The following is a 12,992-nucleotide window of genomic DNA, read 5'->3' as shown; positions in this document are numbered from 1 at the left end:
GTTAGAGAGGAAAAGAGGTTGAAGCAGGAAGTCCAGGAAATAGTCTAAGCAAAAGAAAAAAAAAAGACCTTGGGTTGAGACGTGGCAGTAATCATGGAGAAGCAGAGATGAAAGTGACATCCCAGAGCAAGAATGGCCAAGATTTTGCAAAGGATGTCACCTAACATAGCACATGTCCCTGGGAGCCCTTCAGTGAATACTAGTTCTTCTCTCCTCCTCATTCGACCTGGAACCAGAGTGAGGGAAGATTGTTTTTGTTTGTTGTTTAGAATGGAGAAAAACTTGGGAACAAATCCAGGTTGAGAGGAAGAAGCAACAGAGAGAGAAACATTTAATAATATTAAAAATATAAAGGAAAGGAGGTAACCAATGGAATATTTTACTTTAAAAAAGGATAGATTAGCCTTACATAGGAGGTGTGATGCTCTATCTACCAAGAAAGGAACAAAATGAAGTCTGTCAGGGACGGAGGTGGAAAGTTTATGAAGCTTCTGTGGATTTATGAAGATGGAAAGTTTATGAAGCTTCTATTTGATTTGAAGGTAAGCTTATGGATAGAAGAAAATATCTGGAATGCTGTAGTAGAAAATAATTGTCCTTTAAGAACAATTAAGTGGTTCTTACTCCTGGCTGGAAATTAGGATCATCCAGGAAGCCTTAACACACACAAAAAGGATGCTGGACCCCAGCCCCAAGGATTCTGATTTAATTCTCCTGGGATGGGGCCCAGGCACTAGCGGTTTCATAAGTGCCTCTGTTGACTCTAATGAGAATCCACAATTGAGAGCCAGCAGCAAAGGGTTTGTGGAGCAGCAGAAAGGGCTCAGCTGAGGTTCAGAAGCAAGAATTTATTGTTGAACCAATCAGCCTGGTTACAAGGTTCTCTTTAGCATCAACATTCCTGGAGCAGAGGCTGTGAAATTAGAGTGTGGCACTTGTTTATTAAGGTTGGTAGGGCACAAAGCTGAAGAGCTGAGTGACAACAGAGGCTAGGGAAATAGAATTGAATTGGCCACCACAGGCTGTAATCTGATAGAATAAGAAGAGTTTCAGACAAACGTCAATAAAATAACAATAGCAACACCAACTAATTTTTTTGAGTGCCATTTGCCAACTACTAAAATAAGTGATTTATTTTATTCATTTACCCTCATGACACTCTAGGTCCTATTATCTCCATCTTACCCACTTTATTGTTTTATTTTTTGTAGAGACAGAGTCTCGCTCTGTCGCCCAGGCTGGAGTGCAGCAGTACAATCAATAACTCGCTGTAGCCTTGAACTCCTGGGCTCAAGCAGTTCTCCTACCCCAGCCTCTCGAATAGCTAGGACAATAGGTGCACGCCACCCTGCCCAGCTTATTTTTTGTAGAGGCGTGATGTCAATATGTTGCCCAGGCTGACCTTGAACTCCTGGCCTCAAGAGATTCTCCTGCCTGGGCCTCCAAAGTGCTGAGATTACAGGCCTGACCCACGTGCTGGCCGCTTTTTACCCATTTTATAAATGGGAAAATTGAGGCTCAGAAGTTAAGAAATGGCCAGGTGCAGCAGCTCACGCCTGTAATCCTAGCACTTTGGGAAGCCAAGGAGGGCAGATCATTTGAGGTCAGGAGTTTGAGACCAGCTTGGTCAAAATGGTGAAACACCATCTCTACTAAAAATACAAAAATTAGCTGGGTGTGGTGGCACACACCTGTAGTCCCAGCTACTCGGGAGGCTGAGGCAGGAGAATCACTAGAACCCGGGAGGCAGAAGTTGCAGTGAGCCGAGATCACACCACTGCACTCCAGCTCAGGCAACAGAGCGAGACTCTGTCTCAAAAAAAAAAAAAAAAAAAAAGGTTGAGAAATGCTTCCATGTTTATGGAGTTAACAGTTAATAAATGGCAGAACTGGGATTATGGGATTTTGAACCCAAATCTGTCTGACTCCAGAGCCTGAGCCCTGGTTGCACAGGAGCAAAGGAATGGGAAGATGGAAGGATGGGGGCTTGTGATAATATAGCTAGGGTTCTGGATGAGATTTTGATAGACCCAGAGGAAAGGAGATGAGAGGGTTTCTAAGGGAAACAATCAGAGGTGATGGAATGTAACCTTTCAGGAGACCAGAGCAGCAAATGTATGGGGGGAGGAAGAGGAGGATATCAGAGTGGATAGGCATATTGGCAGTCTCAGTCAGTCTATGCAGTGTAGACTTGATGTAGTAAAAGGAAACTGGGAGCCACTGAGGGGGTAGTTTAGGGTGTGAAGATTTGACAAAAAAGTAGTCTTTAAAATTCATCAGGCAGATGAAGAGCAAGGAGGGCCACTGAGAAGATCTCTGCACTGAAATACTTTTCTCTTTGTTCCTTCCTTGTCCTGGTAGCCACAGATGTTACACAATCCAACCATGGCACTCAGGACAGAAGAGATTGCCCATTCTTTAGCTATAAATTACATTCCCAGGGCCCAAACCTACAATCACAGTTGTATTTTCAAGAATCAATAAAAGTCTCTGCAGATTGACTAGTGGCAGGAAACCAGGGCTGGACACTTACGATTATTCAGACTCCTGTCGCTACCCCTGCACGGATTATCAGAAGTAGAATCTTGTCACAGATTCTTGGGTACAAAGGGGGCAGATTACACAAACCAACATCAGGCAGTTCAACAAGATCGCCAGAGTGTGAATCCCCATCAGTGTTATTCCTCGGCAACTGCCCCTGAACTAACTTGGAAAATACCCAAGGAAAACAAGGTATCTTAGATGAAGATGATGTCAGTTCTTTCTTGATCTCAGTAAGTCAAAGTAAATTTATACCTAAATAGCTATTTTTCAGATTTCAGTGTCTTCCAGCCACACATATTTTCTTTTCTTTTATCTTTTTTTTTTTTTGAGATGGAGTCTTGTTCTGTTGCCCAGGCTGAAATGCAGTGGCGTGATCTCGGCTCACTGCAGCCTCCGCCTCCTGAGTTCAAGCGATTCTCCTGCCTAAGCCTCCAGAGTAGCTGGGACTACAGGCATGTGCCACCATACCCGGCTACTTTTTTTCTTTTTTTTAGTAGGGACAGGGTTTCACCGTGTTAGCCAGGCTGGTCTTGATCTCCTGACCTTGTGATCCGCCCGCCTCGGCCTCCCATAATGTTGGGATTACAGGCGTGAGCCACTGTGCCTGGCCCAGCCACACATTATTTTCAAATTAATAAATAAGTTAAAATTGCTGGTGTGCAGTCATCTTAGGAAAACTGAAGAGTCAAAACGAAAGCTAGAATTCTCTGGGTGATGACCAGAACATATACTATGCTGAGTCCTGATGTGGCTGAAAGACACCGTGAGCTGAGCCAGCTAACTAGCTTGGTTGTGGTGCACTGGGAATGGGGGTTATGTTATCTGTCAAAGGGAATATAAATTCTGCAAACTAAACCTGGCAGTTTGGGGAAAATGTGTTTAACTCACCCACTTCCCTCCTTGCTTGTACTACTGCTTTCCTATACTTTTTTTTTTTTTTTTGAGACAGTCTTACTCTGTCACCCAGGTTGGAGTGCAGTGGTGCAATCTCAGCTCACTGCAACTTTTGCCTCCTGGGTTCAAGCAATTCTCCTGCCTCAGCCTCCCAAGTAGCTGGGATTACAGGTGCGTGCCACCACACCCAGCTAACTTTTGTACTTTTAGTAGAGATGGGGTTTCACTATGTTGGCCAGGCTGGTCTCGAAATCCTGACCTCAGGTGATCCACCCACCCTGGCCTCCCAAAGTGCTGGGATTACAGGTGTGAGCCACTGCACTGGCCAACCTTCCTACTTTTCAACTTGAGTTTACTCAGGGGTTGGAACATTTATTCCAATAAAATGTGCCTGATGTGATCTCTCAGTGATTAAAGACACCTGCTTAGTATGCATTAACTTCAGTGCAGTATGTGCACCTCTCTGAGGACATCTCCACTAAGCCCTCGGTGACTGATGCTGCTTCACTTTCTTCAGGTGTATAAATTGAAAAGGCAATTTTTACCTGCTATGAAGTCCCAAGAAAACAGGACTTGGCTCCTTGGGCATATTAGCCTTTAGTCTTGTTAGTGACTATCAGATGTTGCTTGAGCATATTTGGAAAATAACTTTGTATGTTGAAATTTTGGAAAATCAAAGTATTATACTGCAAATCACTTGAAAGAGGGCAAAAACCAAACCGTAAAGCTTAGCCCGATGTGATATAATCATTTCACTGAAGATATGAGATAGGTAAAACTTTTTTCTTCCAGGTCATGAACACATTTGATTGTAATTTGAGTTAAAGTATTATAGTTCCCTTTAAAAAAATAAGCCCAGAATGTTAAAAGTGTGAAATCCATTTCAGCAAGTTGAAAACGTTTGGGTGTTTTAAGATATTATCACAGGTCTGCGTATTCCAGGTTCAACTTACTTGGAATTCTGGATTCTAAGTATTTTAAATTGAAGTTAAAGTGAAATCAAGTGTAAATTAACCTGTGATTTATTTTTTGGTTCTGGTTATTTTTAGGTAAATAAATGAGGTCAGGATGTCAGACTGGCGAATATTTGCTGAGATAACCCATTACTGTGATTGAAATTCCAGGAGGTAATTGAAGAGGGGTGATGACGCAAAGGTGATTACGAACAACATGAAAACGGCTAATACATGTTGGAAAACTTTTTTTTTTTTTTTTTTTGAGACGGAGTTTTGCTCTTGTTGCCCAGGCTGGTGTGCAATGGCATGATCTCGGCTCACTGTAACCTCCGCTTCCCTGGGTTCAAGCGATTCTCCTGCCTCAGCCTCCCAAGTAGCTGGGATTACAGGCACCTGCGACCACGCCCAGCTTTTTTTTCTTTTCTTTTCTTTTCTTTTTTAGTAGAGACGGGTTTCACCATGTTGGCTAGGCTGGTCTCGAACTCCTGACCTCAGGCGATCCACCCGCCTTGGCCTCCCAAAGTGCTGGGATTACAGGCGTGAACCACTGTGCCTAGCCCACGTGGGAAACTCTTTACCACAATTAATAGGTGAGTTCATTAGGGATGACAGCACACCCTCCAGAAACCATATTTACTACAGATCACTCACCACTATTACACTCAATAATAACTAAAAGGCTAGAGGATTGGATTCATATAACATTTTTAAAAGTATACATATATTTTATAAATATAAGGATATTATTTGCACTAGCAAACAATTTATCTGTATTCCTAAAGTGTCATACAAATGATTCTTGCAAATCTGTTTTAACTAGGGAGAAAACAATGTATTGAGATAGTTGGACTAGACCTATCAACCACTAACACTAAACTTGGAAGAAAAGATCCAAGAGTTCATAGCTTAATTCTAAACCATCTATGCTTCTCACTTGAAAACAGAGAAGGGCTGATATAAATGAGTTGTGAGGGTATCTGACTACCCTAAAAGCAGAATCTTTGCAGGTTTTAGCCCTGGAAGGATTCCTAGGTGAGATGGGGGTACCTATTTCATATTCTACTTTTGGTTGCCTCCTTACTTTTGTTTTGTGACCTCAACCAGACTCCTTGTGTAAGTTACAATTTATTTGTGGATGTGAACCCGGGCTCCTTTTGTAGGTTATAGTTTATTTGTGGGTGTGAACCCCCTTCCTTTGCCTGGTTCAATTTCTTCAGCGGTCTAGGAAAGAGACCCTTCCGAGCAGTGGCCTGTTTTAAATCTGTAGGCCTCTCTTCCTACCACTCACTTCTTGGCCCAACCCCCCTTCACATTCCTCTGCTTAGGAAGATAGCGGGGGCAAAAAAGGCCTCATACATTATTATTTTATTAAGAAACCATTTTCTCTCCAGGATGGGCACAAGGTGCAAGGCTATTTCCTTACATGAGCAGGTATTTTAAAAGCTGGGCAGGAGACGCCATACTGTAAATTTAAAATTTAAAAAAAATTTAAGGCGAACCTTCTTTTTAACCTTAAGAATAGTCTTCACTATTCTCCACCACCTTCCCACTGGCTGTGTAGAAATAACGACCACCAGATGAGAACAGGCTATTTACTCAGAGCTGGCAAGAGAGTCAGCCGAGACCCATCACTTGGTTTGGTAGACTCATAGGCAGGCAGGGGAGTGGAAAAGCTTTACATACAGTGAAAAAAGTGAGAAACTTCAGGCTGGCTCTGATTGGAGGCTCCCGGCACCGGGAAGTTGGAGGAGGGCTAATTAGAAGCAGGGCTTCTTATGTGATTGGTGTGAGGAGCACATTTGGCTTTCTCTGATTGGCCCAGAGCTGGAAGCAGGGGCAAGAAATAGGGAAGCGGCCAGCTAAAGATCAAGTCCTGACCATTCTGGGCAGATTACTGCAGAGGTCATGGGTAGGAGGTCATGGATAGGTTTGGCCATTCTTTGTATACTCAAGTCTCTCAATTGGGCGAGACCCAGATATTGTTTCGCTTGACCTAGTTAGCTTTTAACTCCAAAGTTTTGTTTAACTTGGAAGAAGACAGCAGTTCTATTATTTCTGTCAAGGATAAACGGAGACATTGGGATCTGAAAAGTAATTATGGAAAGATAAATAAATATCTTTATAGTGAGGGTCAGCCAGGAGGAATCACCCTCTGCCTTCAGGTTCTCCATTTCCTTACTGAATTCCTACTTCCATTATAACGGACGATTCAGTAGCTTCCCTCCCTTTGGGGGAGGGCCCGGCCTCCTCCGCTCCCACTTTCTTGAGTTCTTGAGTCTTGCCCTTCGACGGCAGGAGAAGAGGGTTGCGCCCTACCAACTCCTCACTTTACAGTCCAGCTTCTCCCCCCACCACTCCGGTGAGCTACCCCTGCTCCATGCGTTCCGGAGTAATCCCCCTCAGTCGCACTCTCACAGCCCGGCCCCTGCCCCCGCCTCATCCCCAGCTGTGCCTTCACCTCCCGGTTCCTCCCCAACAGGTCCCCCAAGATACGCCCTCACAGTCCGGTCCCCCGCCGTCCTCTCCCGGCGCACGCTCAAGCCTGGTCGGTGCCTTCCCCCCGCGGCCCCCCGAGGCGCACCCTCAAGCTCGGTGCCTTTGCCCCACCCAGCCCCACAGGGGCGCCCTCAAGCCTAGTACACTTCACATGAGAGCCCCTGGGGCGCACCCTCAAGCTCGGTGTACCCCCCCATACAACCCGCAGGCGCGCCCTCTTGCCTGGAGCCTTCCCCCGCCCAGGCACACCCTCAAGCCCGGTGCCTGCCCCCACCCCCAACCAGCCCCCCAGGCGCACTTTCAAGCCCGGAGCCTTCCCCTAGCCAGGCGCGCCCTACTGGCCCGCCCTGCCCCTCCGCGAAGCGCCCCCCGCGCGCTCCCTGGAGTCCTCCCTCCTGCCTGTCGCGGCCTCCAGGCCCGGTCGGCCCCCCTTCCGGCCCCCACACTCAAACGCGTGCCCCGCGTCTCCGGGCCGCTAGTCCCGCGCCTTCCTGGATGGACGCGGCCCCTTACGCCCGGCATCAGCCTCCCCGGCTAGCACGAGAAGTCAGGTCAGCTTCCTGTCCCCGAGCAGCTGCCCGGGGGCCAGTTTTCAAAACATAGCCTTAGACATGTAATAAAGAGATGCTCCTCTGGTCTCAACTCCCTATTTTTACTTTGGAGGGGCGAAGGCAGGGCTACCCTTGCCAGCCACCATTCCCCAATCACTTCGCAGCTGTGGAAAAGCAGCCGTCCTGTCCCTTCAGAAAGGAACTCATATTTCCCCCTCGAACTTTTCTCGTCGGTGTGAGAGAAGGGCCCTCCATTTTCTCCTCAGGAGGCTTTTGCGGCCCGGCTTCCTCTCACCACCAGGCCGGGAAGGCAGTGACGCCGCGGCGGATGTAGCCGCGGCGGCCGAGGTTTCGCCATCTTGAGTGGAGGAGGAGCCGCGGTCGCCGCCATGCGGAGAGGCAGGGAAAGAGGGAGGAGGCGGCGGGCAGGCGAACGGGCGAGCGAGGGAGGGGACAGAGGAGCCGAGTTAGCTCAGCCCGGCGGCGACTTCGGCGGCGCCACGAGAGCGGGCAGCGGAGGAGGTAGGGCTGGACGGCCGGGGGAGCCGGCGGCGCGGGCGGCTGGGCTGCGCGCCCCTCGGAGCCGGGTGGGGGCGGGGGCGGGAGGAGGCCGTAGCGAGGGGGCCGAGTGGGGGCGGGCGGAGGTTTCCGAGGAGGAAGGAGCGGCCGCCATTTTGGGAGCTTCGAGTCAACAATAAAGGACCGAGGGTGCCGAGCGGGAGTGGCCTCCTTGGTAGGACACGGGCCCGAGCCGCGAGGCCTGGGGTGAGGTGGTGGGGTCGAGGTCAGCGGCGCTGTGGGGGCTGCGGGGAGTCTCCCGGGCCGGCTCTGGGGGACTCTCTTGGGCGGAGGCCTAAGGCCTGGCCGGGCCTGGGGAGGAAGGCGGGCGGCAGCTGTGTGGGGTGGGGGCGCCTGAGAGGAGGCGAATATAGGAATGTGGTGCGCGGCAGGGTCGGCAGGAGGAGCAGGCTAAGTACTCGGAGGAGCTTTATCGAAGATGAGGGAATATGAGGCCGAAGGGGGCGGCAAGGACTTAGGGGGATGATGGTAGAGGTTATAGGGTACGAGGCGGCCCTATAGGGGGCGGCAGGGACATGCTGTATTGGAAGGCTCGGTTTAGAAGCGAACTGACCGCTGCTTGATTGCGGTAGGCCTTGCAGGTCAATAACAAGAGGGTGTATATGGAGCCCCAGACTCTTGGAGGAAAGGAGGGGTGTTTCTGGGTTGGGGGGTCCCTTTGGGGCCTTCTTGGGGGAGTCCCTATTGTTTGCTACGGATGGAGCTGGTTGCCGGTTCATATTGCGCAGATAGGATTGCAGAGCCCCAACCTTTTGTGTTTATGGTCAGAGGGAGCTGACTTGACGTGTGTGTGTTTGGGGCGAGGGGCAGCAGGGGGGAGGGCAAGAAATTTCCCTACAATTGTGGGGCTCCAGTCATTGACTTGTCTCTTTCCCTTATCTCTTTCTTTTCCCTTCCACAGCCCCCCTTTCCCTTCAGAATAAAACCCAGTCACTCCAGCTTGCAGGCAAAGCTTAGAAAAACTGCGCTGCATTTGCAAACAAAAGCTCTTGTTGGCGATGACGATACTGTTTTGGGTGTGAAACTGTCAATTGCTAACTATGATCTGAGAAGTGCTGTAATTAACTCCGCTAGGGGCTCCTCCCAACTAGTCTACGTTTCTAGTCTGTTTCTCGTTTTTTTGTGTTTTGTTTTGTTTTGTTTTGAAAATGTAGAAAGATAACTTGAAAATATAAATTGGGAAGGAATAGGAGGAATATTTCCTTCTCTGAGACAAAGCTGCAGTGCAGGTTTCAGTTTAAGGGAGCAGTTATCACATAGTCTCATTTTGGATTTAAGGATATAGGAGGTCTTACTGTGCATGATGGACAGTAATGATGATATCGTTCGGTCTTTAGAGGTTGCCCTTTTCATCCTCTTAGTGCTCTGCAAACAGCTAAGTCTCTGTGTGAACTGCATGATGTCGCTGATCATAATATAAACCCGTCAATACAGGAAAGTAGCTGTTAACCATATCTGCTTAAGATGTCAGAAGGACTTTAAAGTAAACAACTTTGTGTATGTGATAATCAGGATTTGCTTGTGAGCAACTTGTTCTTTTTTTTTTTAAGGAAGGCATAATCAAGGAGCATTTTCTCATAAATTTTGAGATCTGTTGACTTTAAAATTTTGAGTTTCACATGCCTTGGTGTATGGCAGAAAGAATCAGCACTCGTAAGCTGTGTATTTTATGTAAGAAATGTGACGGGGTTGCTGGGTGCGGTGGCTCACGCATGTAATCCCAGCACCTTGGGAGGCCAACCAAGGCAGGCGGATCAGCTGAGGTCAGGAGTTCGATACTAGCCTGGCCAACATGGCAAAACCCCGTCTCTCCTAAATATACAAAAAATTTAGCTGCGCGTGGTGGCGGGCGCCTGTAATCCCAGCTACTCTGGAAGCTGAGACAGGAGAATCGCTTGAACGCAGTAGGCGGCGGTTGCAGTGAGCCGAGATAGTGCCACTGCACTCCAACCTGCGTGACAGAGCGAGACTCCGCCTCAAAAACAAAAACAAAAAAGCCATGTAACGGGGTTAAATCAAAAGCCAACAGAGTAGGGCTTTGTTTTCGGGTCTTTGTATGTTTTTATTAACTACAATTAAGATTTCAGCCGGGCACGGTGGCTCTCGCCTGTAATCCTAGCACTTTGGAAGGCTAAAGCGGGCAGATATTTGAGGTCAGGAGTCTTGAGACCAGCCTGGCCAACTTGATAACACCCCGTCTCTACTGAAAAATACAAAAGTTAGCCGGACTGTAATCCCACCCAGCTACTTGGGAAGCTAAGGCATGAGGATCGCTTGAACCCACGAGGTGGAGGTTGCAGTCAGCTGAGATCGGGCCACTGCACTCCACCCTGGGCAACATGTCTCAAAAGTAATAATAATAAATAAGAGTGGCTGGGGGGGGTGGCTCACGCCTCTAATCCCAGCACTTTGGGAGGCCGAGGTGGGCGGATCACCTGAGGTCAGTTGTTCAGGACCAGCCTGGCCAACATGTCCAAACTACGTCTTTACTAAAAATACAAAAATTAGCTGGGCATGGTAGCGCATGCCTGTAATCCCCAGCTACTCAGGAGGCTGAGGCAGGAGAATCACTTGAACCCGGGAGGTGGAGGTCGCAGTGAGCTAAGAGCGTGCCATTGCACTCCAGCCCGGGCGACAGTGCAAAACTCTGTCTCAAAAAATAAAATGAAAAATAAAAGTAAGAATTTCCATTTACGGATAATTTTATTTGTTTTTTTTTTTTTGTTTTTTTGAGACAGAGTCTCGCTCTGTCGCCCGGGCTGGAGTGCAGTGGCCGGATCTCAGCTCACTGCAAGCTCCGCCTCCCGGGTTCACGCCATTCTCCTGCCTCAGCCTCCCGAGTAGCTGGGACTACAGGCGCCCACCACCTCGCCCGGCTAATTTTTTGTATTTTTTAGTAGAGACGGGGTTTCATCGTGTCAGCCAGGATGGTCTCGATCTCCTGACCTCGTGATCCACCCGTCTTGGCCTCCCAAAGTGCTGGGATTACAGGCTTGAGCCACCGCGCCCGGCCCCATTTACGGATAATTTTAAAATGACGTTGACCAGTTTTGTGTCTTTTTAAGCGGAGTTTTGCTCTTGTTACCTAGGCTGGAGTACAGTGGTGTGATCTCGGCACATTGTTGCCTCCGCCTCCTGGGTTCAAGTGATTCTTCTGCCTCAGCCTCCTAAGGAGCTGAGATTTCAGAGGAGCACCACCACGCCCAGCTAATTTTTGTATTTTAGTGGAAATGGAGTTTCACCATATTGATCAGGCTGGTCTTGAACTCCTGACCTCAGGTAATCCACCAGCGTCGGCCTCCTAAAGTGTTCGGATTACAGGTGTGAGCTACCGTGCCCGTCCTGCCAGTTTTTTGTTTTTTTGTTTTTTGGGTTTTTTTTAAGTATTAATTAGATTTACTACGCTGGGTTTCTTGGAAAGTTTTCTTAAAATTACTAGTGTGTTTAGTCTTCTACAGTTTTTTTTTTAAACAGGAATTTTCCTGTTTTTTTTTTTTATTCTATTTAAAACGAATAGTTATTAGCAGAGTTTGTTATAAATGAATAAAATTATTAGAGTTGTTTTGTCAGTTTCAAAATAAAGAATCATTTATACAAAATTTGTGTATCATCTGTCCTTAGGATCATTACTTGCTGAATATATTATGGCAGAAATACACTATTCTCTTGATTGCTTTGTGTATTGTTTTAAAGGACAAAAAGGAAAAAATAAAATACATTTTTCTTCATAGTTTTTTATTGTTGTTTTTTGAGACAAGGTCTCACTCTGTCGCCCGGCTCACTGGAGCCTCTGTCTCCTAGGTTCCAGTGATTCTCGGCCCTTAGCCTCCCGAGTAGCTGAGACTCCATTACAGTTGTGCGCCACCACGCCTGGCTAAATTTTGTGTGTTTTTTGTTGTTGTTGTTTTTGAGACGGAATCTGGCTCCATTGCCCAGGCTGGAGTGCAGTGGCACAATCTTGGCTCACTACAACCTCCGCCTCTTGGGTTCAAGCAGTTCTTTGTAGCTGGAATTACAGGCGCCTGCCACCACGCCTGGCTAATTTTCGTATTTTTGGTAGAGACTGGGTTTCACCGTCTTGGCCAGGCTGATCCTGAACTCCTGACCTCGTGATCTACCCACCTCGGCCTCCCAAAGTGCTGGGATTACAGGCGTGAGCCACCGCTCCTGGCCTAAATTTTGTATTTTTAGTAGAGATGAGGTTTGACTATGTTGTCCATGCTGGTCTCTAACTCCTGACCTCAAGTGTTCACCTGCATTGGCCTCCCAAAGTGCTGGGATTACAGACGTGAGCCACGAACACCCAGCCCATAAAGTTTAATAGTTGAAATTCATAAGGGCACAAAAGTGTTTTTTTTTTTTCCTGGAAGTGTGAAGTTCAAGTCAAAAGCTCACTTAAGTCTATAAAGACTCTCGATTGCCATCAGAAGTAGAAGAAAATTAATGAATTGTCTTGTTTAAGTCGTGTGATACTTCAGTGAGTTGTAATGCAATTAAGTATAATGAATCACTGACTTTTAGAGATGTCAGAGACTTTTAGAGAATTCCTGGGGAGGAAACTGAGCAGATTATAATTTGACAAGTAGTGGTAATTTACTAGTCTCTTTCTACATAATCTTCTCTGGATTGCTTTGAATTAACAGTTTTTTTTTTGTTTGTTTGTTTGTTTGTTTTTGAGACGGAGTCTTGCTTTGTCACCCAGGCTAGAGTGCAGTGGCCGGATCTCAGCTCACTGCAAGCTCCGCCTCCCAGGTTCACGCCATTCTCCTGGCTCAGCCTCCCGCGTAGCTGGGACTACAGGCACCCGCCACCTCGCCCGGCTAGTTTTTTGTATGTTTTAGTAGAGACGGCGTTTCACCATGTTAGCCAGGATGGTCTCGATCTCCTGACCTCGTGATCTGCCCGTCTCGGCCTCCCAAAGTGCTGGGATTACAGGCTTGAGCCACCGCGCCCGGCCTGAATTAACAGTTTT

General features: G+C 47.5%; 1 protein-coding gene across 3 annotated transcripts in view; it reads left to right on the top strand.

The window, feature by feature from the left end:
• Positions 1–7,174: 7,174 nt before the first annotated feature.
• DDX6 (DEAD-box helicase 6) overlaps positions 7,175–12,992 on the top strand; it is a 47,112-nt gene continuing 41,294 nt past the window's right edge. Inside the window, exon 1 of one of the 3 annotated variants that reach the window (XM_050758414.1) lies at positions 7,175–7,963. The gene's annotated coding sequence lies outside the window, so the exon portion shown is untranslated. Of the gene's footprint in view, positions 7,964–8,073; positions 8,207–12,992 lie in introns of those variants that run through there. The other 2 variants (XM_050758415.1, XM_050758413.1) reach the window with 2 other exon arrangements.

The sequence above is a fragment of the Macaca thibetana genome, chromosome 14, assembly GCF_024542745.1.
Source record: "Macaca thibetana thibetana isolate TM-01 chromosome 14, ASM2454274v1, whole genome shotgun sequence".
Lineage (NCBI taxonomy): Eukaryota > Metazoa > Chordata > Mammalia > Primates > Cercopithecidae > Macaca > Macaca thibetana.
The sequence above is the reverse complement of the archived record's forward strand: the minus strand, read 5'-3'. Positions and strand labels throughout refer to the sequence as shown.